Raw genomic sequence first — 25,790 nt, 5'->3', positions numbered from 1 at the left:
AATGGTCAATAGAACTGTTAATGCAATTCAATTATGTCATGCCTTGTTATTTTCAGTCTGGCTATATGTAATCATTGTATCCTAAATGCTTGGGCAACTATTTCGCCTAGTCATCTGTCTGTTACTGGATATTTGTGTTTTGTTTCTTTAAAGTTTCTATATGATAAGTGGACAATTAACAGGGGTCTGTAAGACTGCAGCTGTTTGCTTGGCCTGTAAAGCAAACTCGTCTCGTCACATAGGAAACTGCTGGCCAATCCATTTTGGCCTCCTCGTATTTTGCAACAGTCTGGGGAACTGAGTTTATCTGAGACTGATCCAATCTTTATTTGTTAGATTTGTGTTTTTGTTCTAGATTTTGGTCAAATTACAGATATTGACTTGCTTCTGGAACCTGGATCAGCTTTGATCAGCTTTGATTGCCAGCATGACACACCCACTCTACAAGGAATGAGAGCCTCCTATCACTTCACAGCCTGAAGCAGCAGTTTTAAAAATGAGACCATGGACTGGACCCTGCATCGAGTGTACTTTGGACTGATATGAGGGACCTTGGGAATGGTTGATGACTGACTGTTAAACCTTATCTGGATCATCTATTACTGTGTGTTTTTAAGATTTGGGATGGGATTTGTTAAAACTATGTAATTATTGCTGTTATGTTTGAGGGCTTTTAAGGAAATGCTACTGTATTAGTCTGTTATGTATAGGGATTTTGATTTGCTCTTGGGATTTATATTGGGAATGGTCATTTGAAAAGGGGAGGTAGAGATAGAACATTGGGGAAACTGGTATATTTTTTCAATATACCTGAAAGAATGGGAACTCTTAGCTCCTATTCACTTTGCCTTAAGCACTTTTGCCCCACCTCCTCCTCATATCCATACAAGGTCTGGTCTCAGGTATTGCCCCCTCGCATTCGGTAGTTAAGCTGTGGGTGAGCCAATGACGGGATTATTGTGGCCCCATATTTCAGGATCATCATACCCTCTGGCTGCAGGAACACCCAATGACGGGATTATTGTGGGCCCGTTTTCCAGAAGCACACCCCGGAAGTTTGATGCTGGGGTGCTGGGACGGATGCCGCCCACATAGCCTAAGACAGGGGTCCTGCCCTTTTCTGGCCTTTTAAGGTCGGATTACTTGGGTACTGAATATGGATGCCGGCCACATAGCCTAAGACAGGCCTCCCGCCCTTAAATAATAAAGAAAGGAGGATATGCCAGAGACCACTCTTGAGGATATGCCAAGAGACCATGTCCTTGGACGCAGGAGACAAAGAGCTAAGATTAGCATACACCCTAAATTCCTGAAGATTAGATAATGTGTGTCCCAAGAAATCGGTCATCTCCGCCCAAAATCTAGATAACAGTATACTCTAGGATTTCCGCCACACCTATGGTCCGACATTCTTCTCATTGTAACCCCCCACTCTGAAATCCTATTTAATTAAACTCTCTTCATTCATTAAACAGAGACATTCACCATCTTAAATCTTGAGTTGCCTCTCTGTCTCTCCGATTCCGTTCCCAAGCCGTAGGCTTTACAGACCACTGTCTTACAGAGCTTTTGCTCCTCCTCGGCCCTGGTTCCCTTCGATGACCCACTGTTGATGTCCTGCCGGACAGGACAACTGGCGCCTCCTCGGCCCTGGTTCCCTTCGATGACCCACTGTTGATGTCCGGCAGGGCCGAGGAGGAGCAAAAGCTCTGTAAGACAGTGGTCTGTAAAGCCTACGGCTTGGGAACGGAATCGGAGAGACAGAGAGGCAACTCAAGATTTAAGATGGTGAATGTCTCTGTTTAATGAATGAAGAGAGTTTAATTAAATAGGATTTCAGAGTGGGGGGTTACAATGAGAAGAATGTCGGACCATAGGTGTGGCGGAAATCCTAGAGTATACTGTTATCTAGATTTTGGGCGGAGATGACCGATTTCTTGGGACACACATTATCTAATCTTCAGGAATTTAGGGTGTATGCTAATCTTAGCTCTTTGTCTCCTGCGTCCAAGGACATGGCAATGTTCAAGGACATGGTCTCTTGGCATATCCTCAAGAGTGGTCTCTGGCAATTTTATTGTTCATACTCAAAATATATTGAGAATTTCATGTGGCCTTATTAGAGCTTGGGAAAGTTCAACAAAGTTATTATTTATGGAATTCACTCTTTCAACCCACATTTATTAAGTCAAGACATTCTACTAGGTTCTGGGAATATAAATATTTAAATTAGTACATCTCTGCCCACAAGGAACTTTTATATTCTACAGGGACTGGTGGAAGAGAAAATGGTATGACCACAAAACAAATACAATGCTAGATAAGAAATGAAGTCAATAGAGAAAAAGTGCTTCAGGAAAATCTGAAGAGGGAGTGAATATTTTCAATTGGGACCATCAGGAGAGACTTTATAGAAGAGGTCACATCTAAATAGCTTTGAAAGTAGATTAAGATATATTTCTTAATATATATTAACTTGCCTTAATATATCCTGTGGTCCAGTCAAAGTGGCCTTCCCACTGGCTGTCTCATACACAACCCTTATCTCAGTCTCCATGCCTGGAATTCATATTTTTTCTCACTTTTACCTTTTAGAATTCCAAGTTGTACTACATTTATCTCCTATGTCACCTTCTACATGAAGCCTTTTTTGATTTCCCCAGATGCTACTAAGATTTTCTTCTCCCCAATGTTTTGTGTGCATTTCATAAGTTTCTATGTACATTTCTCTCCCCTGGTAGAATGTAAGCTCTTTAAGAGCAGAGAGAATTTTACTTTGGTCTTTGTATTCCTAGCATTCAGTACAGTATTGGCACATGGCAGGTGATTAATAAATGTTTGTTTGTTGATCAAGTACCAGGAAAAGGTTCCAAATAAATTATTTTGTGTATTAATAAACCAATTATTTAATTTTAATTATTTTTATTCTATTTTATTTTATAACCATTGATATGTTAATATTAATAAATATTGATGTTGAAATTATATTTTAACATTAATAAATCTAGTGATACATACGGTGTTAATAAGAAACTACCAAAGGTGGAAGAAGTGACAGTCTCTTCTGTGCTTTAAAAAGATAATTTCAATAAATTATTTTGTTGATTAATGAATCAATATATATTTATACTAATAAACATTGATGCATTGATATTAATAACTATATTTAAATTACATTTTAATATTAATAAACATAATATTAAACATTATATAAATAAATCAATAAGAAACTAGCAAAGGTGGAAGAAGTACATGGTCTCTCCTATGCTTTAGAAAGATTAATTTGACAGCAGTATTTATAAGATGATTGGAGAGAGAAAAATGGAAATAGGAACATCAGTTAGATTATTATAATAGTCCAAATGAGAGGTGATGAGTTCCTAAACAGTGCAAATGGAGAGAAGAGTAGAGAATATGGCAACTGATTAGATATTATTGTGAAGGAGAAGAAAAAATCAGAGTGAACTCCAAATCTGAACTTCTAGTCTTTTATTATCATTTGTAGGGACACTGGAGGGGGGAGGGGGAGCAAGATTAGAAGAAAATCTGATAAATTCATCTTATATTTGTTTAGTTTGAGATGCTACATGTAGACATGTAGAGAAAGATCATAGATTTAGAAAGAGATGGGGCATTAAAGAACATTAACTTCAATCCCCTCAATTTTGCACATGAGGTTACCAAATTCCAAAGAAACTACTCACTGATCTGTGATCATATAACTAGTTAGTATTTCAACCCAGACCCTTGACACCAGATGCAATACTCTATCCACTGTATCATGGTACAATCATTTTATGCCTACACTTATTTTGTTTGCAAACTTGCATTTTGAGCTAGTATTCTATTTGATTTTCTAAGTAGCAAGAAAAGCTTCTAGACAGATAACCAAAGGATGACAGCTGTGATCCTAACCATTATTACTGACTGCTATTTCTCTACTTCAAAAGAGGAAGCTTTGGAGTGAGAATTAGTGACCAACATCCTTCTAGCTTTGATAAGAAGTCCTGAGAATGATTGTGAATTAGTATTAACAATCACACTGTGAAATCCAAACAACATGAAGCATCTTTCCAGTGGAAGGAGAGAGACCTCTTTAAAAAAACATTTTAATGATGCTTTTTATCTGTACATCACAAAGGAACACAATTATATTGGCATTGTTATGATAATACTAAAAAAAAAAAGTTCATAGACTACAAGTTAAGAACTTCTGCTCAGAAATAAATTAGATCAAACTATGACAGACTTGATACTTCTCAGCAGTTCAGTGATCCAAGCCAATCCCAATAAACTTTGGATGAAAAACACCATCCACATCCAGAGTGAGAACTATGGAAACTGAAAGTAAATTGACATAAGCTATTTTTTCTTCTGTTTTTTTTTTCCTCATGGTTTTTCCCTTTTGTTTTGATTTTTGTCTTTCAACATGATTCATAAGGAAATATGTTTTTTTAAAAAAAGAAGGTATTACCAAAAAAAAAGTTGTTTTTACATGTACTAGGGGAAAATAAATTTTTTTTTAAATTAATTTATATTAATTTACAGTCACTGTTAGATTTAAATCATAAGAAAAAGAAAAAAGTAAGGCTTTTATACCATGGTGAATGTTGTTTGAAGATTTCCTCAAGTCTGAAAAGTATTGTCCAAAGAAGGTCATGGGAACCTTGTAGGCAAACTTTTCTTATTCCTTCCTTCCTTCACCAGTTCCCACCTCCTATTATGAGTCAAAATAATAGTGCTTCATCTCTTTAAATGCACAGAAGAGAAAAAACCAAAGGCCAGAAGGAAATACAAATAAGCCACACAGCTTTAAAAATTATATATTGTATTTAGTATGTATTTTAAACGAAAACAAACTATGTAAAAGATTTACAATTTTACGTTCAATATTTTTTCTATTTTCCTTTGTGTATGAAAATAATTTGGTTAGGGCCAGAATGTTCTTTTTAATTATTCTCCCTAAAAAATATTATGACTTTTTGCCAGAATGTCTGTTCACATGGAATTTCATTTCTGTATTTATTTGCATTTTTTAAATTTTATTTTGACAACATAAAATGATGGTGGTAGTGATGATGATAGCATTTAGACAGTGCTTTGAGATCTGCAAAGCACTTTACAAATATTATCTCATTTAATCCTTCCAAGAGCACTGGAAGCTAAGCGCTATTATTAATCCATTTTACAGACGATGAAACTGAGGCATACAGAAGTTAAGTGACTTGCCCAGGATCACAGAGCAAGTAATAGTCTGAGACTAGGTTATATTCCCATTAAAATGTGTGGTACATAATAGTACTAATAGTACTATTCCACTATCTTTGGATTATAAGGGATGTGGATAGGAAAAGTACACGAAAACCATGAAGTCAGAAAGGGCAAGGTCATGAAGGACTTTGAAAGATTTAAAATTAAAAAAAAAATAGACAATTTTGTATTTTATCTTGGAGGTAATAGGGAGCTACTTGAATTAAGTATAGGATTATTGAGGTAGAAACAGAAAGTAGCTTAAGAGGTCTTAGAAGTCCAGAAGGTCTAAACTGTAATTATAAGGCACAAATGAAGGTATCTTTATATATAAAGATATAATATATACATAAAATATATAAAGATATATAATATATATCTTTATATATTATATTATATAAAGATATATAATAAAGAGGCTTTAAGGAGTTTTTCAATGACTCCAATTCAAAGATTTGAAAAGAATTCCTTAATCAATTTAAGGATATTATAGAGCTTTGGCCTTTGTACAAATATAACTGACAACATATAAGAAACACACACACACAAATTCATATACTATAAGGTGGCACAATGACAGACTGCCAGGGCTGAAGTCAGAAAGAAAGAGAGAGAGAGAGAAAGAAACAAAGAAACAAATAAAAAGAATGAAAGAAGGAAGGAAAGAAAGAAAGAAAGAAAGAAAGAAAGAAAGAAGAAGAAAGAAAGAAAGAAAGAAAGAAAGAAAAAGAAAGAAAGAAAGAAAGAAAGAAAGGAAAGAAAGAAAGAAAGAAAGAAAGAAGAAAGAAAGGAAGGAAGGAAGGAAGGAAGGAAGAAGGAAGGAAGGAAGGAAGAAGAAAGGAAGGAAGGAAGGAAGGAAGGAAGAAGGAAGGAAGGAAGGAAGGAAGGAAGGAAGGAAGGAAGGAAGAAGGAAGGAAGGAAGGAAGGAAGGAAGGAAGGAAAGAAGGAAGGAGAAAGAAAGAAAAAAAAAGAAATCTTGATACATTTTTGATACCTGAAAAGATTAGGTTGAAACTTAAAGTCCAAAGTAAGTGAAACACCCATCCATTTGAGGAATATGTATGGCCAAGGGGTACCTATTAAGCCTTTTCTCTTTTCATGGAGTCCCCTCCAATTTCATTTTTGGTGTGGATATATTACTCCCTTATTCAGCAAGGTTAGCACCTTGAGAGATTTGGGGTCTCAGCTGCCAGTCAAACAGGTCATATCACTGAATCTTCATCAGTTGTTGCTACTACCACCTTTGGTCACTAAAGGGACCCTGTCTCCAGATATAAAAATTCATCTTCACCTAAAATCAGGAAAAAATAAACAAAGATACACATAAAAGCATCATGCACTCAAGGACACATAGTGGCTAGGGAGGAAATAAGGCATCCTGTTTCACCTAGTAGTTTACAATTGTCTTCACTCAAAAGTCTCCAAAGAAGAGAGAGGTATAAAAAAGGCAATAAAGGCAATTCTTTCATAGTAAGATTCAGTTTGGGATCTGTTACTTGTCCTTTCAGCTCCAGACCCAATCAGAAAAACTCTTCATTATGACTTATCACCAATCCCTCTATCCTTCATGACTTAAAAAAGGCTTCCTAGAGTTCTTTGGATTGCATTGAAACCAAGATGCTAACAAGTATATATTTTAAGCATTGGTCCCTCATTGGCCAGTCACCCACTACAAATTATTGAATAGGTGAATGAGGGATTGTTTTCATTACAGAGACAAGAAACCTTCCTTAAAGTTCTAGTGTAGTGCCCTGTTCTGTTGCAAAAATGATCCTGAGTTCCCTAAGCCTATGCTAGAAGAACATAAATTCTAGAGATCTTATCAAGCTATTTTAAAACAAATTGTTCCTTGTAATATGGAAGGTGAAGCTTAGGGATGATTATGAAAGAAAGGCATTTATCTCTATATTTATATGGAAAGTCTAAGTTAAGGAAAAAATATTTTGTTGGAGGTACCTTATGCAGAGAAGTGCTCATTGGCAATAAATCAAAGGGATACCATCAAGGGATCGATCTTTCAAGAGAAATTAAGAGATTTCATACAAAAATTAACATGATAAAAGAAAAATGGTAGGGACTTAACAGAAACACAAGAGATTAAGAAGAGGTGACATTAATATGCAAATGAAGAAAGATCTTAATAACACAGATAACCATAATGGTGTGGTTACTCACCTAGAGGCAGACATCCTGGAGAAGAAAGTCCAGTGGGGCTTAGGAAAGAGGGAATTCTAGTTGAACTATTTAAAATTCTAGAAAATGATGTTAAAATGCTATATCCAATATTCCAGCAAATTTGGAAAACTCAACAGTGGTCACTGGATCCTAATCCTAAAGAAGGGCAATACTAAGAAATTTTCAAATTACCAAACAATTGCATTGATTTCACATCAGCAAGATTTCACTTAAGAGTTTGCAAGTCAAGCCTCAGCAATATGAGAATTGAGAATTATCAGAAGAGCAGGCTGGTTTTTGAAGCAGAGGAACTAGAGACCAAACTGCCAACATTTGCTGGATTATAAAGAAAGCAAGGGACTTGCAGAAAAAAAAAAATCTATTTCTAGTTCATTGGCTACTCTAAAACCTTTGATTATGGATCACAAGAAAATATGGCAAGTCCTCAAAGAGATGGGAATATCACATCTCTTACTTGTCTCCTGAGAAACATGTATGCAAACCAAGAAGCCACAGTTAGAACAGAACATCAAACAATTAATTGGTTTAGGGTCAAAAAAAAAAGTATAAGACTATATATCGTTACTTTATTTATTTAACCTATATGCAAAATGCTAGAATGGATGAATCAAAATCTGGAATTAAGGTTGCCAGGAAAAATATCAAGTCCATATATGCAGATAATTCCACTGTGATAGCAGAAATTCAAGAAGAACTAAGAATCCTCTGATAAGGGTAAAAAAGAAGAGTATAAAAACTTGTTTGAAGATTAAAATAAAAAAAATTTTAAAACAAAATCTTGGCACATGGTCCCATCACTTTCTGGCAAATATAAAGAGAAGAATGGAAGGTGTGTCAGAGTTTATATTCTTGAGTTCAAACATCACTGCAGATGGCAACGCAGCCATGAAATTGAAAGATGGCTGCTCTTTGGATGGAAATCTAGGCAAATCTGGGCAACACTACAAAAACAGACTCAACTTGCCAGTGAAGGTCCATAGAATCAAAGAAATTATTTTACTAGTAGCAGTGTATAACTGTAAGAGTTGAACTATAAGGAAAAGCTGGATATTATAGAAATGATGGGTTTGAATTGTGATATTGGAAAAGACTTTAAAAATCCTTGGATAGCAAGGGAATCAATTCAATCAATATTTAAGGAAATTAATTCAGATTATTCTCTGTAAGATTAAATGATGTAGCTGAAAGTTAAATACTTTGGCCACATCATGAAAAGATATGACTCACTGGAAAAGCCTCTGATGTTGTGAAAGATTAATGACAAAAGGAAAAGGGGACAGCAAAGGAAGAGATGAATAGTGTCATGGAAGTGATAAACATGAGCTTGGAGAGACTTCGGGAGATAGTGAAAGATAAAAGATTGGCATGCTATGGTCCATGGTGGGGGTCACAAAAAGTCAAATATGACCGAATAATTGGATAACAACAACAACAAATCAAAGTATTTAGAACTAGAACTGCTTATTGTATGAATATAGAATACAGTTTTAATCTATGGGTGAAAGTGTTCCCCAGGATCCCTATATGTAAAAGGAAGTATAAGGGACCAAACAAAGTCTTGGACCAAGAAATCGCATTTCTTTTTTGCTAAAAACTAGGGAGACTACATATTATCTTGGGGAAAGAACATTGAACTAAAGAAAGCAGAGTCAAAAAAAATTACACAAGAACTACAACAATGCAAATATCATTCTGTAAAGTCAATGTAACTATGGTAAAATACAATATCAATATTATACTATCAAAATTAATACATACATCCTTTCTGATAACAATCAATAAACTTTTGGCAGATCGAATTTTGGAGTAGGGAGTAGTAAAGAAATTATTTGGGTCTTGTTGAGAAGTGTCTCTTTTGTTAACATAAAAGTTTTCATTTTTTTCCAAGAAATATCACAATTATTTGGCAAACATGGGTTCAAATCTTATATTCCACCTTCTGTAATCTTGGGTAACAGAAAACATGAACAGTTAAGTGGTGAAGATGGAACTTGAATCCAGGATTTCTGTGTCCTTCCACTATACATACAATCTCTAAGAGCTCTTTTAAAATGAAAGAATTAGATGGGGTGATCTCTAAGGCTCCTTCTAACGCTAAAATTCTATGAATCTATGATTCTATAAACCACTTAACTTCCTGGTTTTCCTCAATTTTCTCATCTGTAAAAGGGGGAGGGGAAAAAACCATATGAGGTCAGAACTATGGTATCAGTTTACTCTTCTAGAGCTTGAGAAACTGAGATATAGAAAGTTTACATCATTGGTCCATGATCACACAGCTGTTTAGGTGTGAGACAAAAATCAGACCCTATCTTCCTGACTTCCCTCTGATAATTATTTCCATTTATTCTACATATAGATTGCTTTAGATATTTGTCTGTATGTTGTCTTCCCCCAATAAGTTATAAACTTCTTGAGTTCTTTTGCCTCTGTTTATATCCCCAGCACTTAGTACAGTACATGGTACATAAAAGACATTTAATAAAATTTATGGCTTGACTGATTGATGGGTGTAATGTTCAGTATTTTATCCACTATGACAAAAATAGTGACTCTAAATTGCTATATAATTATGACCTATCATTATTTAAAACAATGTATCAACTTTTTGAATTTTTGATATTTGTTTTGATCTTTTTTTTCTATAAGAAGTAGAGAAAATCTATGTTTATTATGTCTATTATCACCCATACCTGCAAAGAAATGACCTGTTTCAGTGACTTACCAGTACCTGATGATTCCCCAAACTTTCCTCCCCACTCCAAACTATTGGAACATTTAAGGAATTTTGCTTAAAAGTTTGATTTCCTGAAATATATTCAATTTCAAGTACTCTATATAATGGATGAAAAGTCTTGTATATTTAAGTCCTGCTCATATATAAATAGAGCTGTCTTCTCTAATAAGGATGCTATAAGAGGATAAGAAGAAGCTGCAGGAAAAAAAAAACTGAACTAGGAATAAGAAATCAGATATGAATCCCAATTCTGCCACTGTGTGGTATGCACCCATACAGAATTCATTTAATCTATCTTGAAGTCTAGAGGGATATTGGGCCTGCAAGAAAAACGCAAAAATTAAGAATGATGAATGAATTTCATTTTGAAGATATTGAATTTGACAAGTCTGTAAAATACCCAGTTAAAAATGTCTAAAAGATTATATAATGCAAGGCAGGAGAAAGGAAGAAAAGAAGTGAAAGGTTGTTCCTTTAATTACAATTTCCATTGTAAGAGTTAATATTACATGTAGATTGAGCATAACTGGGATTCAGAAGATTAGCCTTTTCTCCATCACTTGCTAAATTCATGTACTTTCCTTCTTATAGCTTAGTTTTCTCATCTGTTAAAATGAGGATAATATTTGCACTACCAACTTCAATAGATTGCTCTGAGAATCAAATAAGCAAATAGTGTGAAAGTGTAGGGGAAAGCTGTAAATCACTCTACAGATGTTATTCTTATTTAATCTATTCTTATTCAGGCTCCTGCATGTTCCCACCAAAAGATTTTATCTTGACTTCTACTAAAGATAGCTATTTTAAAAATCACATAAGCGGTCCATTTCTTTGCCTTTTATTTTCCATGAAGTTCTGTCATTTGAGTGGTGTTTTGGAAATCTGATGACTAAATCCATTTTTTAATCATTGTTCATGTTGCTATATTAAGATGATTTTATATAACACTTTGCAATATGTCTTCTCTACACTACCTCTATGATGCTATATGAATGCTTATCATCTCCATTCTACAGATGAGAAAATTGAAATTCTAGAAAGTGGTTTGTCCTCATTCAAAGACTCATAATAAATAATAAATGACTGTCGTTTTTGAAGTGTTTTAAGATTTTGCAAAGCTTTTCCAACTTGGAAAGTAACCATTTAAGTGAGAAAAATGACTAATAAATTGGCAGAATACTCATGTGTGCACACACAAATGTGCATTTACGACTAAATTAACAACACAAAGAAGATTTTTAATTAAAAGAATCAAGATTCCTCTGGATATTTATTACTAATATCCTGCACTAAAGTTGACATAATTGGACACCTAACGAATTGATCCATTTATTCCTTCAAAAGAGTTGGCATATGACATCAACAAATAGCAATGCACAATATAATTACTTAACGAATCATGAATGAAAATGGGCACATATATGATTTTTTTCTCAATTAAATAAACATCAATTAAATGTACATGGTATTGTGTTAGGTGCTAGAAATACAAAGAACAAAATGAAGGGGAGAAAAGTCCCTACACTCATTAAGATTACAGTCTATGTGATAGAAAACATGTAAAAGATCCTAGCTTGAGTAGAAAAAGATTCCGTAAATTTGCTGTTGCATCATTTGTAATAGAAGAGAATACAAGGTGAGGAATCTACAATGCAGTATCCATCTGATGAGACTTTGCCATCAAATATTGGCCTATTTAAGATCAAAAGATTCACTTAAGTCCCAGATGCTCTTCCCTGCTTGTCTTAGGTATAGCTATGCTTCCAAATTGTTTGCTAATTTTGGCCTAACACCACCAAGAAAACACAGGTGCTCCATCAGTCAGCACTACACCATCCATATGTGGAACCATCAGGTACAGCAAATGGACAAATTATAAATATTGTGGAAAAGTTCAGTTGACTTGACAGCATACTTTCCAGGAATGTCCACATTGATAATGACGTTGACATGTGCATCCAAAGCTAACTGTGTTGGGGAAGCTCCAAAGGAAAGTGTGGGAGAAGGGAGGTATTAGCCTGACCATCAAACTGAAGGTCTATCGAGCCGTTGCGTTGATCTCATTGTTGGATGCCTGTGAAATCTGGACAGTGTACCAGCACCATGTCAGGAAACTGAACGTCTTCCATTTGAATTGTCTTAGGAGGATTCTGAAGATCAACTGGAAGGAAAAGATACCAGACCCTGAGGTTCTTTTGTCAAACTAATCTACCAAGAGTTCCAACTCCACTGCAGAGTGCACAACTCCTTTGGCTGGCTACATTGTTCAAATGTTAAATATACACTTGCCAAAAATATTATTTTATGGAGAACTCACACAGGGAAAGTGTTCACAAGGTGGTCAAAAAAAATGATACAATGACACTTTTGAGTTCTCTCTTAAGAATTTTAGAATTTATTGTATGAGAATGGGAGACACTGGCACAGGATGGCGCACCCTCCTCAGAGAATTCGCTGTGCTCTCCAAGCAAAGCAGAATTGAATTAGCTCAAGAAGAAATGGGACACAAACTTAGAGAATCCATCCCAAATGTTCATAAAAACTATTTGCGTCTGACTGTGACAGAGCATCGTAGCTCATACTGGTCTGATCAGCCACAACACTCTAACTCGACTCTAACATAAGGAAGTCACTCTGGTCTTTTTTGAAAATGAAGGATATCAGTCAACCAACTAAGCAACTGTGTTTCAGGTTCTCTCCTCATGCTATCTTGCTCCTATCAAAATTCTGGCGTTCCACCCTTATCGAATCAAAGCAGTTAAGAAATGCATATATCTATTTTCTCTTTCCATTTTTAAAATTTAGTTTCTGTAATTTTTTTTAAATTTTACATAAAAAATTTAAAATTTAAATACAAAAGAGAAAAAACACAAAAATGAAAAAAATTGCCATATACACACAGAATCTAAGACAGCATTCAAAATGAAACACTAAATTTCCAAAGCTTGTGATCAGAACTGTCCATCTTTGTTTCCTTGTAGGTTTTATTTTGTTCTCTGCTATGTACTTTTTACTTTTTTCCTCTTCCTTCTTCCTTACTCCTGTCATGGAGAAGGTAAACAATTAAATATTATAGATTATACTTGTGTACTTTATTGTGTTTTTTGCTTCAGTATCTCCCTTTGAAGATGGAAACCAGTCTTATCATAGTAATTTTTTTATGATTGGTTCTTTCTCCTTTGCCTGCTCTTTTTTTTTTTTAAATTTGTAGCAGATTGTTGATATAATCATTTCTAGTCCTGCAGTATGGGGAATGGTGCCTCTGGTCTCAGGTCTTCTCTCATTTCTCCCCTCTGGCCTGGAAGCTGAAACCAAGACCTCTCCTTCTATAAATGCTGACAGATAATAGCAACCCTGACCCACTGCTTCTGCATTCACTGGATGTATTCCTTTTCAGCTAGGGCTGTGTCTCAGCAGCACAGCTGGGCCTGACTTTCCCATAACAGCAAGAAGTTCTCTCAATTTCCTCCCCTCAGATACTGAATTCTCCATACTGTTTGGGAGGTGAAAGTTCCTGTGGCTGGGGCTGAGGCAGCCTCCCACCCCCACGAGCCCCAGGGCTCACCATTTGCTATTTCAGCAGAACAAGCCTGAAATGTTTATATTTCACATGGGGCCAACCCCTGCCCTGGTATCTGGGTTTTCTTAGGTTTTCTGAGGAGCACCACTATTTTGTTCCAATTGTTATTTATTTTTACTACTCTACCCCCTAAGATACAATTTTGTCTTGTTTGTGGAGGGAATCTGGAAAGCTTAGAATTTTCTTCAGTCTTTCTCATTTTCCCAGAATCCTCTCAGTTTCTATGTTTTTAAATGAATTACAAAAGTAGTTTGTTTAAACAAAACAAAAATTTAACATAAATTGTATTAGAAAATGTATATAATATGCTGTGGAAATTCTGAGAGGCAATCATGTTATGAAATCATGTGAAGAACTTTTCTAAAATAATTAAATGGGGGGAGAAGGATAGAGGTGAGTTTGATATGGAATTTCTTAGGTACGAAGAGCCAGGTGAGTGAATTCCCTTTGCCAGTGGAGATCTGATATTGTTTTACTCTTCAGGTGTTGCTGGGACCCCTGAAATGTTGCATAGTATACCCAGAGTCATATAGCCAACATATACCTGAGGCAGGACTTCAACGAACAGCTTCTGTAGTCCAAATCCAGCTTTTTATGAGATACACAACTCTATTATTGTTTAGTCGTTTTGTTAAAATTATAATGTGCAGTCAAACTCTCTCCCCACTGAGCCACCAAAATGATAGTTTTATCCACCAAAATCGATGAGGTATGAAGTGCTATTCCAAAAGTATGATGGGATTATGAGTCAGTGTCATGGATTTTCTTCAAAGAATTTGTTAATTTAGACATTCTCCAAATCAAGGGGCAAAGATAGTATCACACTGCTAAGAGCATGCTAAATCCATCATGGTCTTTGTCAAGGAAAAGGGGTTTTAGCATTTAACAAGGGGATGACAAATTCCCTAGCAGAGACACCAATGGCAAGTGATGAATTATAACACTAATGGTGAGCTAATCCTAAAAGGGATTTAGCATACTAAAAAGAGTTAACTATAATAAGGAGAAAGATGCCATGAGATAAAGTACACCACTGACTGGCAGGCTAACCCTAAAAGCGATTTAGCATCCTAAACAGAATTAACCAGCTAGTGAATACAGCTAGGTTCTTTTATAGGGGAAATATAACATCAGGGATTTGACATCATAATTTATTTTTCTAATTGGATTCAGTAATGGTGGATTTATGACTGTTATGTCAATGCAACATATTAAGCTAAGAATTCTACTTCAAAGATATTCACCTGGTCTAGGGCTGTAAAAAACTTCACTTAAACCAAAGGACTAATCAAAACCAAAAGATTCATTTATAATGCTATTAGTTCTCCTCCCTATTTGCCTCAGGGAATAACTGGGCTTCCAGACTGTTTACAATTATTTAGGCTCTTGGTCTAGGCCCAGGACCTCAACAGTTTTTCAGTTATAATTTGACTCATGACCCCATTTGAGGTTTTTCTTGGCAAAGAAACTGGACCAGTTTATTTTGCAGATAAGAAATCTGAGGCAAACAAGATGAAGTGACTTGCCCAGAGTCACACAGCTATTAAATGTCTGAGGCCAGATTTGAACTCAGGAAAATGAATTTTGTTGACTTCAGGCCCAGGGCTCAATCTTCTCCTCCTTTCCCTTCTCTTCCCTACCTCTCCCCTGTTCTCCTGTCACATCCCTTCCCTCCTCTCTCCTCTCTTTTCTCCTCTCCTCTCCTCTTCCCTCTCTTCCCCTCCTCTCACTTCTCCTCTCCTCTACTCTCCTTTTCCCTCCCCTCCCCTCTCCTCTCCTGTCCTCTCTCCTCCCCTCCTTTTCCCTTCCCTCCCCTCCCTCTCTCTTTTTCTCTCTCTCTTCTCTCTCTCTCTCTCTCTCTCTCTCTCTCTCTCTCTCTCTCTCTTTCTTACTCTCTCTCTCTCTCTGTCTCTCCCTGCCTCCCTCCCTCCCTCTCTCTCTCTCTCTTTCTCTGTTTTTTGTCCCTCTTCCCCTTTCCCCCTGTCTTATCTTCATTAGTAAAAGGGAGTGCTCGTACCAATGGCTCTTTCAAAGATTGAAAACATCAAGGTAGCACGCTCTAGTTTAATGAGATGTGTGTACATTCTAGCAATTATTTCTTATTCACAATTCTGATGGACATGGCTCTCTTCAACAATGAGATGATTCAGACCAATTCCAATGATCTTGTAATTAAGAGAGCCATCTACCCCCTGAGAGAGGACTGGGAACTGTGGATCACAATATATCATTTTTACTATTTTTGTTCTTTGCTTGCATTTTATTTTCTTTCTCATTTTTTCCCTGTTTGATTTGATTTTTCTTGTGCAGCAAGATAATTGTATAAACGTGTGTATATATTGGATTTAGCATATATTTCTACCATGTTTAACATATATTGGATTACTTTCCATGTGGGGTGGAGGTGGGAAAGGGGAGGGAAAATCAGAACACAAGGTTTTGCAAGGGTTAATGTTAAAAAATTATCCCTGCATATACTTTGAAATTAAAAGGCTTTAATAAAACAATATTTTAAAAATTATTTCTTATCAAGCTCATTTAAATAGGATTCTACTTGGCATTTGCTCTTTAAAAGTCTCCTTGCCTACTGCACCAGGCACAGGGCTGGCCATTGTTGATTGATTACTATTGTCTCTCTATCCACAATGTTATGTACTAAAGGAACAAACTATTACTTTTTATTTTTATATCTACCCCAAGTCTTAATAGAGTGTTCTATAAACATTGGACTGTCATCAACTGTTGATTAAAAGAGTAATTCCTGTTAGAAATACACTCCTGACACTGAAAATCAGATATCGAGGAAAATTTAAGTAGAATCTGAAGGAATTATCTTAACGTTTCTGACTAAAAATGAATCAGCTCCTCTTTGGGAAGAGGGAGTCCTGAGTACAGAAGTGGGAAAAGCTTTAGATTTGCTAAATTTGGCACAGTCCCTTCCTTCAGAGATCAGATTGGTCAGTTCCCTTACAAGTTACAATCTTTCTGATATGCCCACTATGTTTCCCCCCTAAATATGTATAAACATGTTCCCCCTCTCTTATCATACATTCCATGTTCAAAAATGATGGAAAACTCCTTCTACAGAGTGTGTTGTTTAATATAAAATTATCTTATTAATCAGGTGCAATAGTGATTTGGTCAAGTCAGGTCTTTGAGCCCAATTAGTTTAGGCTAGATCAACCATTATCTTAAATTTGTGCTTTTCTCAAAGCAGAAAGACTCTTTCTAACTTACTGATCCATCTGTTCCTTACTAGTTTTCAATTCCTTGTTTGCTCAAGGCTTCTATTGATCACTTAATAGTCTTAATCTTCCTTAACCTCTCACATTCTGAAAACTTCTCGTTCAGTGGAAACCACTATTCCACACTACCTCAAAGCTTGCAAATCTCTGGGGAAATCTAACCTTTCAGTATTTCTCACATTCCCATTGCAACATTATTTGTGAGGTATTGCAAAATGCTAGTCTTAGTCTTAAAAATGATTTATATATGGTGACCTTACTCTTGGATCAGTAAACTCTGTGCTTTTGGGAAAATAATTTCACCACTCTTTGCTCAGGATTAAAGTGAAGGATTCAACTAGATTAGGAGTTCCTTAGCTTTTGGAAGTCATGAACTGCTTTGTTGATCTGGTAAAGCCTATAGGCACCTTCTCAGAATAACATTTTAAAATGCATAAAATATATAGAATAATGGAAAAAATTGTATTTACATAGTTGTCAAAAAAATTTTTTAATGAAAAATAGTTCATGGATTTCCAGATTAAGAATCCCTCTACAGTATGTTCTCTGAGATATCTTCTTGTTTTAATATTTTAAGAATTAAGGAGAACTCATTTATCAGTCTCCTTTTTAAAACAGCTGAAATTGACTCAGATAAAAAATTATCAGACCTTTACATCTCTCTCTTCTGCCAGACTATCATATGGTGCAATTCAGCAAATATTTATTAATTACTACTGATGAGGTCCTGGGTATCAAGGCTGACAGTAGGGGAAAAAGTCAGAAGGACTGATAGGATTATAATATTCCCTGATGCAAGCAGGAAGTGCACTCAGACTAAAGTGTGCCTTTTGTTCTTATTTTTTGTTCAAGTGGACTGCCTCTGATAGAGGTTTCTGGAAACCACAACTCACTGTATCAAATCAGAAAGTCAAGTTATGATGTCAGTCCCTCAATGTTATATTTCCCCTATAAAAGATCTGCTCAAACTGTAGATCCTCACTAACATTTTTATGCATTTAGTCCTTACTCCTTATTATAGCTAAATTCCTTTTTAGGGTGAGTCTGCTATGGTATATTCCTACCTCATGGCAGCTTCCCTTTAATGGCGTCTTCCTCCTCCTACTTCTAGAGAACATGCCTTCCTCCTTATTAATTGCCAAAAACTCCTTTTCCTTCCTAGAGACCATTATGGATTTAACCCTCTCTTAGCAAAGTAATAAAATCTTTGCCCCCTGATTTGGCAGATGTCTTAAACTTAAAAATTTTTTGGACACAACTCATGACACTATTCCATATTCCCAATATGCTTTGGGGTTATCACTCTACCCCACCATTTTAGTGGTTACCTTATCATTTTGTTGGCCTGCTATTGGAAGAGTCTGGCTGCATCCCGTAATCTCAACACTAGTATATACACAAAAATAGCTAGGCCCTGAGGTTGCAAAGATGAAAAATGACATAGTTCTTGCCCTCAAGAAAGTTTATAATCTACCCCCAAATCATTATAAATAAAAGTAGAATATAATGAAGGAATGGAGAGATTCATATTAAATGCTCTAAGAAAATCAAAGAAAAGCATCATCATTTCTGATTCCCCTAACTTTATTTCCCTTTTCCATGCCTTCCTTCTAAGATTATCTCAAATTTGTCCTATTTATATTTTGTATGTACATGGTTGTCTGCATGCCGTCTTACCCAATAGAATGTAAATTCTTTGAGGTCGGGAACCATGCTTTTGGATTTTTGCATCCCCACGACTTAGCCCAGTGCCTGGCAAATAGCAGTTGTTGACTTTATATGAGGAAGCCTCCCGGAAGAGCTGGCATCTTAACTATTCCTAAAAGAAAGAGAAGGATTTCAATTAATGGAAGAAGGTGTGAAAGGAGACTACAATAGGCATCCTTTGTGAATGCAGAAAGGTCACAGGGTGTGATAAAATTATACAGCATCTAGTAGTCTATTCTGTCTGGAATATAGAATGAATAAAGGAAAATAGTGTGAGATAGATAGGTATGAGATAGAGTGATATCTTGGAACACTTTAAATGCCAAGTTAAGAAATATGTTTTGATCTTATATACCAGAGGAAACCGTTGAAGATTGTTAAGCAGGCAATAATGCAATTAAAGTGATCAATTAGATTTATTAAGTGTTTATGATGGTCAAGCACCGGACTAAGAAATGAGAATACAAATAAAAATAAAGCCAAAAATCTTTGTCTCAATACATTCTAGAGGGGAAAGTTAACATATAAAAGAAAGGTAATTGGAAAGATAATTCAATCTACATTACTTCCATGACTGAATGTATAAAAAGCTAAATTTCTAGGGATGGAAGGAAGGGAGAAGATACTGGGGAGAAATAGGAATGGAGGCTAGACAAAAAGTAAAATACTGTATATTTTCCTTAAAAAGGAGGCTCTAGGAGGAACTAACTAAACAAAAGAAAGAATTGTAGGGGTATCATCCCAAGCTGGGAGGTTTCTGTGGCATGGTGAAGAAAGTCCAGAGTTAGGGGTGGAACCTGGAGAAGAATGAAAGTATGGCCAGCCTAAGTATTTTCCTAATGTGAAGGATCTAAGAGGAACAAATCAGTTAGAGGCATAGGGTGGAGGAAAGAGTGCTCTATTTGGAAATTGGATCTGAGTCCAAATCTGGGTTCTAGTACCTGCTAATTATATTACATTCACTTCTCTGAGCCCCAGTTTCCTCATACATAAAATGAGCAAGTCTAAAATCCTTTCTACCTCTATCTATAACCCTGTGCATTAATCAATTAACAAGTATTTATTAAATATTTAATATGTATTAAATATCATGATAAGCACTAAAAACATAAATAAAAGAAACAGTCTTTTGGGGAATTTGTGAAGGATGATTGGGATCAAAGAGAAAGTAAAGTCAGAGATGCTGGTGAAAGAGCTATTATAATAAACCATATAGATATTGGTCTAGGTTAGAGGTTGGTAAACTGTGGCTGGTTATTCAGTCCCGCTGTCCTTTCTGTCCAGTCTGGGCTAAAGATGGCTTTTTACATCTTTAAATAAAATAAACATTTTTTTCAAATTTTATTATTTATTTATTTTTAACACTGATTTCTTTTTTAAATTTCGAGTTCTAAATTCTCTTTCCTACCCTTCTCCCATCCTCTGAGAAGGCAAGAAAAATTCTATCAATTAATTAAACATATAGCTCCATATTAGCCACATTGTAAAAATAATTTTTAAAAAGCAAGGAAATTATATTTCACTTTGCATTTGGAATTTATAAGTTCTCTCTTTGAAAATGGATGAGTATTTCATCATGAGTCTCTTAGAATTGGCTCAAATCATTGTACTGATTAGAGTAGCCAAGTCTTTAATAGTTCATCATCATTATAGAAGTGATGTTACTGTGCAGTTCTTCTCACTTCACTTTGCACTCATTCATATAGACCTTGCCAGATTTTTCTGGAAAGTCCTCCCCTTATTATTTTTTATAGCACAGTAGTACTCCATCACAATCATATGCCACAACTTGTTGTTGAGTTATTCCCCAATTGACAAGCATCCCCTCAACTTTCAACTCTTTGCCACCACAAACAAAAAAGCTACTAAAATGTTTTTATACATATAGATCCTTTATCTTTTTCTTTAATTTCTTTGGGATATAGATCAAGTAGTAGTACAAAGAATATGCTCGGTTTTACAGCCCTTTTTGAGTCTAAGTCTAAATTGTTTTCCAGAATATTTGGACCAGTTCACAATTCCACCAACAATTTATAAGTGAATTTAATTTTCTTTAGGTCCTCCAGCACATAACCAATTTTTATAGGTATAAGGAATATCTCAGAGTTGTTTTTATTTTTCTTTTCTAATCAATAGTGATTTAAAGTATTTCTTCATATGATTAGAAATAATTTTGATTTCTTCTGAAAACTTATTTTTCAATATCTTTTTCATTTATCTATTGGGGAATAACTCTTATTTTTATGTTTGACCCAGCTCTCTACATATTTGAAAAATGAGGCCTTTGTCAAAAGAACTTTTTGTAAAAATGTATATTACTTCATTGTCTACAGTATTTTTTTAGTAAATTGTTTTTCTAATTGTCTTTTTAAAATTAAGTCTGTTATTAATTTTGCTTTGTCTGAGATCATAATTGCTATCCTGCCTTTTTTATTATAATATTTTAATAATATAATTATAATAGATTTTGCTCCATCCCTTTATTTTAACTATCTTTTTAATTCCAGTGTGTTTTTTGTAAATAATATATTTTTGTTTTCTAGTTTCTAATATATTCTGCGATCTGCTTCTGTTTTATGGGTCAGCTCATCCCATTTACATTCATAGTTATGATTCCTGTGTATTTCCTTCCATCTCATTTTCTCTTATTTCTTCCTTTCTCTCTCTTCTTATCCTATCCCTATTCAAAAAGTCTGTTTTGTTTCTGATTAGTGCCTCCCTTGAGCCAACCTTTATTTTATAATTCTAATTATTTCTTATTCCCTTCACCTCTTATTTCTCTATTGGATAATATAGAATTCTATATTCAACTCTGGTTGTGTGTGTCTGTGTGTGTCTGTGTGTCTCTGTGTGTGTGTGTGTGTGTCTATGTATGTATGTCTGTCCTTCCCTCCTTAAATCAGTTCTGATGAAAGTAAAGTCCCAAGCATTGCTGACTATCCTCCTATTTTCTCTTCCAACTACAAAAACTCTTCTTTTTGTGCCTCTTTTATGTGAGATAATTTCCCTTGTTCTTCTCCCTTACTCCTTCTCCCAATTTATCCCTCTTTCTTACCCTTTCATTTTTTGAGATCACCACAACATAATCAATTTATATCCATGCCTTCTGTCATTGTGGACTCATAATTGTCCTAATAATGATAAAGATCTTAAGAATTATAAGTATCATCTTCCCCTGTAGAAATGTAAACAGTTAAATTGCATTGAATTTCTTTTGATCACTCTTTCATGTTTACTTTTTTTATGTTTTTCTTGAATCTTGTGTTTGAATGACACATTTCCTATTTGGCTCTGGTATTTTCATTACCATTTCAAATACTCTGTTTCATTAAATATACATTTATTTCCTCTGAAAGATTATATTTAGTTTTAATGAATAGGTTATTCTTAGTTATACTATTAACTCCTTTGTTTTCTAGAATATCATATTCTAAGCCAGGGGTAGAGAATATCTACAGACCATATAAGGCCCATGAAATAATTTGCTAAGGCAACTGCAGGTGATCATGAGCTAAAAGCTAGGTATAGCCACTTCCCACTCCTTAACTTCTCTAAGTTGAAAATTTTGTATGGCCCATGAATGATGTTATAAATTTCAAAATGGCCCTTAATAGAAAAAGGTTCCTCTTCCCTGTTCTAAGTCCTTTGATCCCTTAATATGGAAGCTTCTAAATCATATAATGCTAAGTATGGTTCTACAATATTTGAATTGTTTCTTTCAGATTGTTTGCAATATTTTCTCCTTGGCCTGGAAACTACCAAATTTAGCTATAACATTCCTAGAGGTTTTCATTTTGGGATCTCTTTTAGGAAGTGATCAGTGGATTCTTTCCATTTTTATCCTACTCTTTGGATATAAAATACCAGGACAGTTTTTCTTTATAATTTTTTGAAATATGATGCCTATACCTTTTTTTTTTTATCATGGCATTCAGATACTATTCAGATTCTGATTCTCAACTATCTCTCTGAATTATTTTCCAGGTCTGTTGTTTTATCCATGAAATATTTCATATTTTCTTCTATTTTTTCATTCCTTTGATTTTTGTTTTATTATTCCTTGATATCTCTTAGAATCATTAGTTTTCACTGGGTCAATTTTAATTTTTAAGGAATTATTTTATTCAGTGAGTTTTTATACCTTTTTTCTATTTAGTCAATTCTGTTTTTTAATGAGTTCTTTTCTTCAGTTTGTTTTTGTACCTCCTCTTCCATTTGGCTGATTATGCTTTTTAAAGAGCTCTTTTGGGGGAGAAGAGAATTCTGGGAAGATGGTAGAGTAGATCAATAAATTTCAAGCTCTCCAGCTTTTCCCCACAAACAAAACAAATTTGTGCTTTAAGATGAATACAGACTGATGAAAATTCAATAAGATTTCAAGCACTACAGGGATCTTCCTGGCACAACTGAAGAAAATCTGAAGAGAGATGCCAAGCTGGTGATTAACTCATGTAAAAAGCAAATACCTTCAGCTAGCTTGGCAGAAACACCAAGTGAGGACCCCTTGGTCTAGTTGGTTTTGGCTGGAGCCTCAGAAGGAACCACAGAAACTTTTAGCATCCCCACTATGTGAGGAATCAGGGTCTGAGTCCAGGAAGACTGAGGGACCCTCAACTGATTAGGAACTCCAGGTCCAGCTGTGCTGCTAAGACCTGGCCTTGGGAAGAAGGAACCCACAAACTGGGACGTGGCAGGGATGCTAATGACACTTACGAGGTGGAGGGGAGCTCTTGGTTTGAGGTTCCAGGTCAGAGGGGAGAACTGAAGTGAAACAAGAGACACTGTCCCCCAAACCCACAATTAGAGGAGTTTCTACTAATACCTTATATTTAACAAAAAAAAAAAAAAAAAGAATTGTCAAAGAAGAAAGAACCCCATCACAGAAACTTACCATGGAAATATATATTTTAAGGAGTTTTCTTCAGATAATTTCTGTTTTTCCTTTTCTGTACCCTCTTGAAAAGATTTCATTTCCTCTCCCCATTTTTCTTCTAACTCTCTTTTAAGATCCTTTTTGAAATATCGTAAGAAAGCCTTGTGAAATGGGGATCAACTCATATAGCCCTTTAGGGCTTCAGCTGGAGTTGATTTGCCTTTAGAAACTTCAAGGTCTGAGATCTGTTCTTCTCTCTCTCCATAAAAGCTGTCTATGGTCAGAGTTCTTTTTGCTTTTTTGTTCATTTTTTTTTAAGCCATTGAGTTCTGCTCTTAAGGCAAAAGGAGACAGCCATTTTAATTTGCCTTGGGGAAGTTCTGCTGACTGACTTCCAGTGCTGGGAAATCAGGGCCAGGTCTCACTTTCTTCCAGGCTCAGTGGCTTTCAGTTTATCTTTTGTATTTGCTTTTGGTTGATTTTACAGCAAATCTGCTAAGCCACCCACTTGCAACCAGGAAAGAGTAGCCTAAAAGCCTCACAGAGGATTCCCTTCTGTGTACATACAGCAGTGCTCTGGCTCCCCATCCCAGCTCCTTGCTCTGGGCTCCCTACACTGCAGTCTGATCTTGGCAGACTCTACACACACATTGAAACAGACCTGTTCTGTAGTTCTTCCAAAGTATCTTCTTCTGGAAATGTGCTGTACTCCAAATATTTGTGAATTTTGTCACTCAACCAGTTCAGAGACTTAAACTGCTGATGGTTTGAGAGAAGGTCAAAAGAGGTCAGTAACAGGAGTGTCTATTCTCCACTATCTTTGATTTTCAGGACTTTCAACCAAACCTAAATTCAACAGATAATTTAAATTAAATAGATAATAATAGATAAGAGCCAATATTCAAGATTAATTTCAAGAAATTTAATATGAACAAACTGTTTATGTTTCTTACATGGAAAGGTATACCATATGCTTAAAATTGACATTAGTAATTGGAGAGCTCAAAAGAATTATTTACACAAATAAGGTGGAGAGGAAGACTAGATATAGAGGCATTAGAGGGGGGAGGAGGGTTCATAGTTCTGAAAATCTACTCATAACAGGAGTGGATAAAATAGGCAATACCAGCTATAGACCATGAAGGGTATAGCACCTTCCAAAATCTATAAAGAAATGGGGTGAGGTGGGGAAAACAGCCAGGTGGCACAGTGGACAAAGCACCAGTCCTGAAGTCAGCAGGACTTCAGTTCAAATTTGATATCAGATACTTAACACTTTCTACCTATGTGACCCTAGGCAAGTCACTTAACCCCAATTGCCTCAGCAAAAAAAAAAAGAAAGAAAAAAAAGAAAGAAAAAAAAAGAAAAGAAAAAAAAAAAGAAAAGAAAAGAAAAGAAGAAGAGAAAAGAAAAGACAAAATAAGACAAGAAAAGAAAAAAAAAGGGGGGGAAGATGGGCAAAGGGGAAAACAAAGGGTAGAGGACGAAGACAAGGGAGGGATCATGGATGGAAGAAGGTTAAGTAAGAGCAAAGCAAGTTAAGGAGAAAAATTAAAGTAGAAGAGTTAGTAGGGATAGGAAAGAAGAAATATACACAAACACCCCAACAAGGAACAAGAGTCAAATTTATTAGAAAAAAAAAGGACAGCTAGTATCATTGCTCTTAGATAAAGTCATACTTAAAGATTCAGTCAAGAGAGAAATCTACATTATATGTCAGTCATATTAATATTTTAGATGCATGTTTACATATGGGCAAGTTCATGTGGATATTTATGTGTGTATATGTCTGAATATATGTAGATATGTATGCATGTTGCTCTATGTATGTGTGTATATAGATATCTGTATATATGAGTGGGTCTATGGAGGAGTTGGAATATATATGTACATATATATGTATATGTGTATATGTGTGTGTGTGTAAATATCTATTAAATATAACTGTGCTTAACTATAACCTACTTGGGGGAGGTGGGGAGGATGAAAGGGGAAAAAAGGAATAAAATTTAAAAAGTGCACAGAAGAGAACAAAAAAAAAACCTATAAAGAAGCAAAATTAGACGTGATTTTTCTTCTATTATTTCTTCTACTATTATATCCTTTATTGAAGGATAATTATTAGAAATTTGTTGCTATATATTTTTAATCTTTCCTGATGCTCTGCTAGGCATATAGTAATGTCTTCTTTTGTTTTATTT

At 35.2% G+C, this 25,790-nt stretch overlaps 1 long non-coding RNA gene across 1 annotated transcript; it reads right to left on the bottom strand.

The window, feature by feature from the left end:
* Positions 1-11,418: 11,418 nt before the first annotated feature.
* On the bottom strand, positions 11,419-24,429 carry LOC127562915 (uncharacterized). Its single transcript, XR_007953843.1, has 3 exons — positions 24,250-24,429; positions 18,686-18,827; positions 11,419-12,344 (listed from the first exon to the last, which is right to left on the bottom strand). It is a non-coding gene; the product is annotated as an uncharacterized LOC127562915 (long non-coding RNA).
* Between the last annotated feature and the right edge of the window lie 1,361 nt (positions 24,430-25,790).

The sequence above is a fragment of the Antechinus flavipes genome, chromosome 4, assembly GCF_016432865.1.
Source record: "Antechinus flavipes isolate AdamAnt ecotype Samford, QLD, Australia chromosome 4, AdamAnt_v2, whole genome shotgun sequence".
Taxonomy (NCBI): Eukaryota; Metazoa; Chordata; class Mammalia; order Dasyuromorphia; family Dasyuridae; genus Antechinus; species Antechinus flavipes.
Note: the sequence above shows the minus strand (reverse complement) of the source record. Positions and strands in the feature narration are given on the sequence as shown.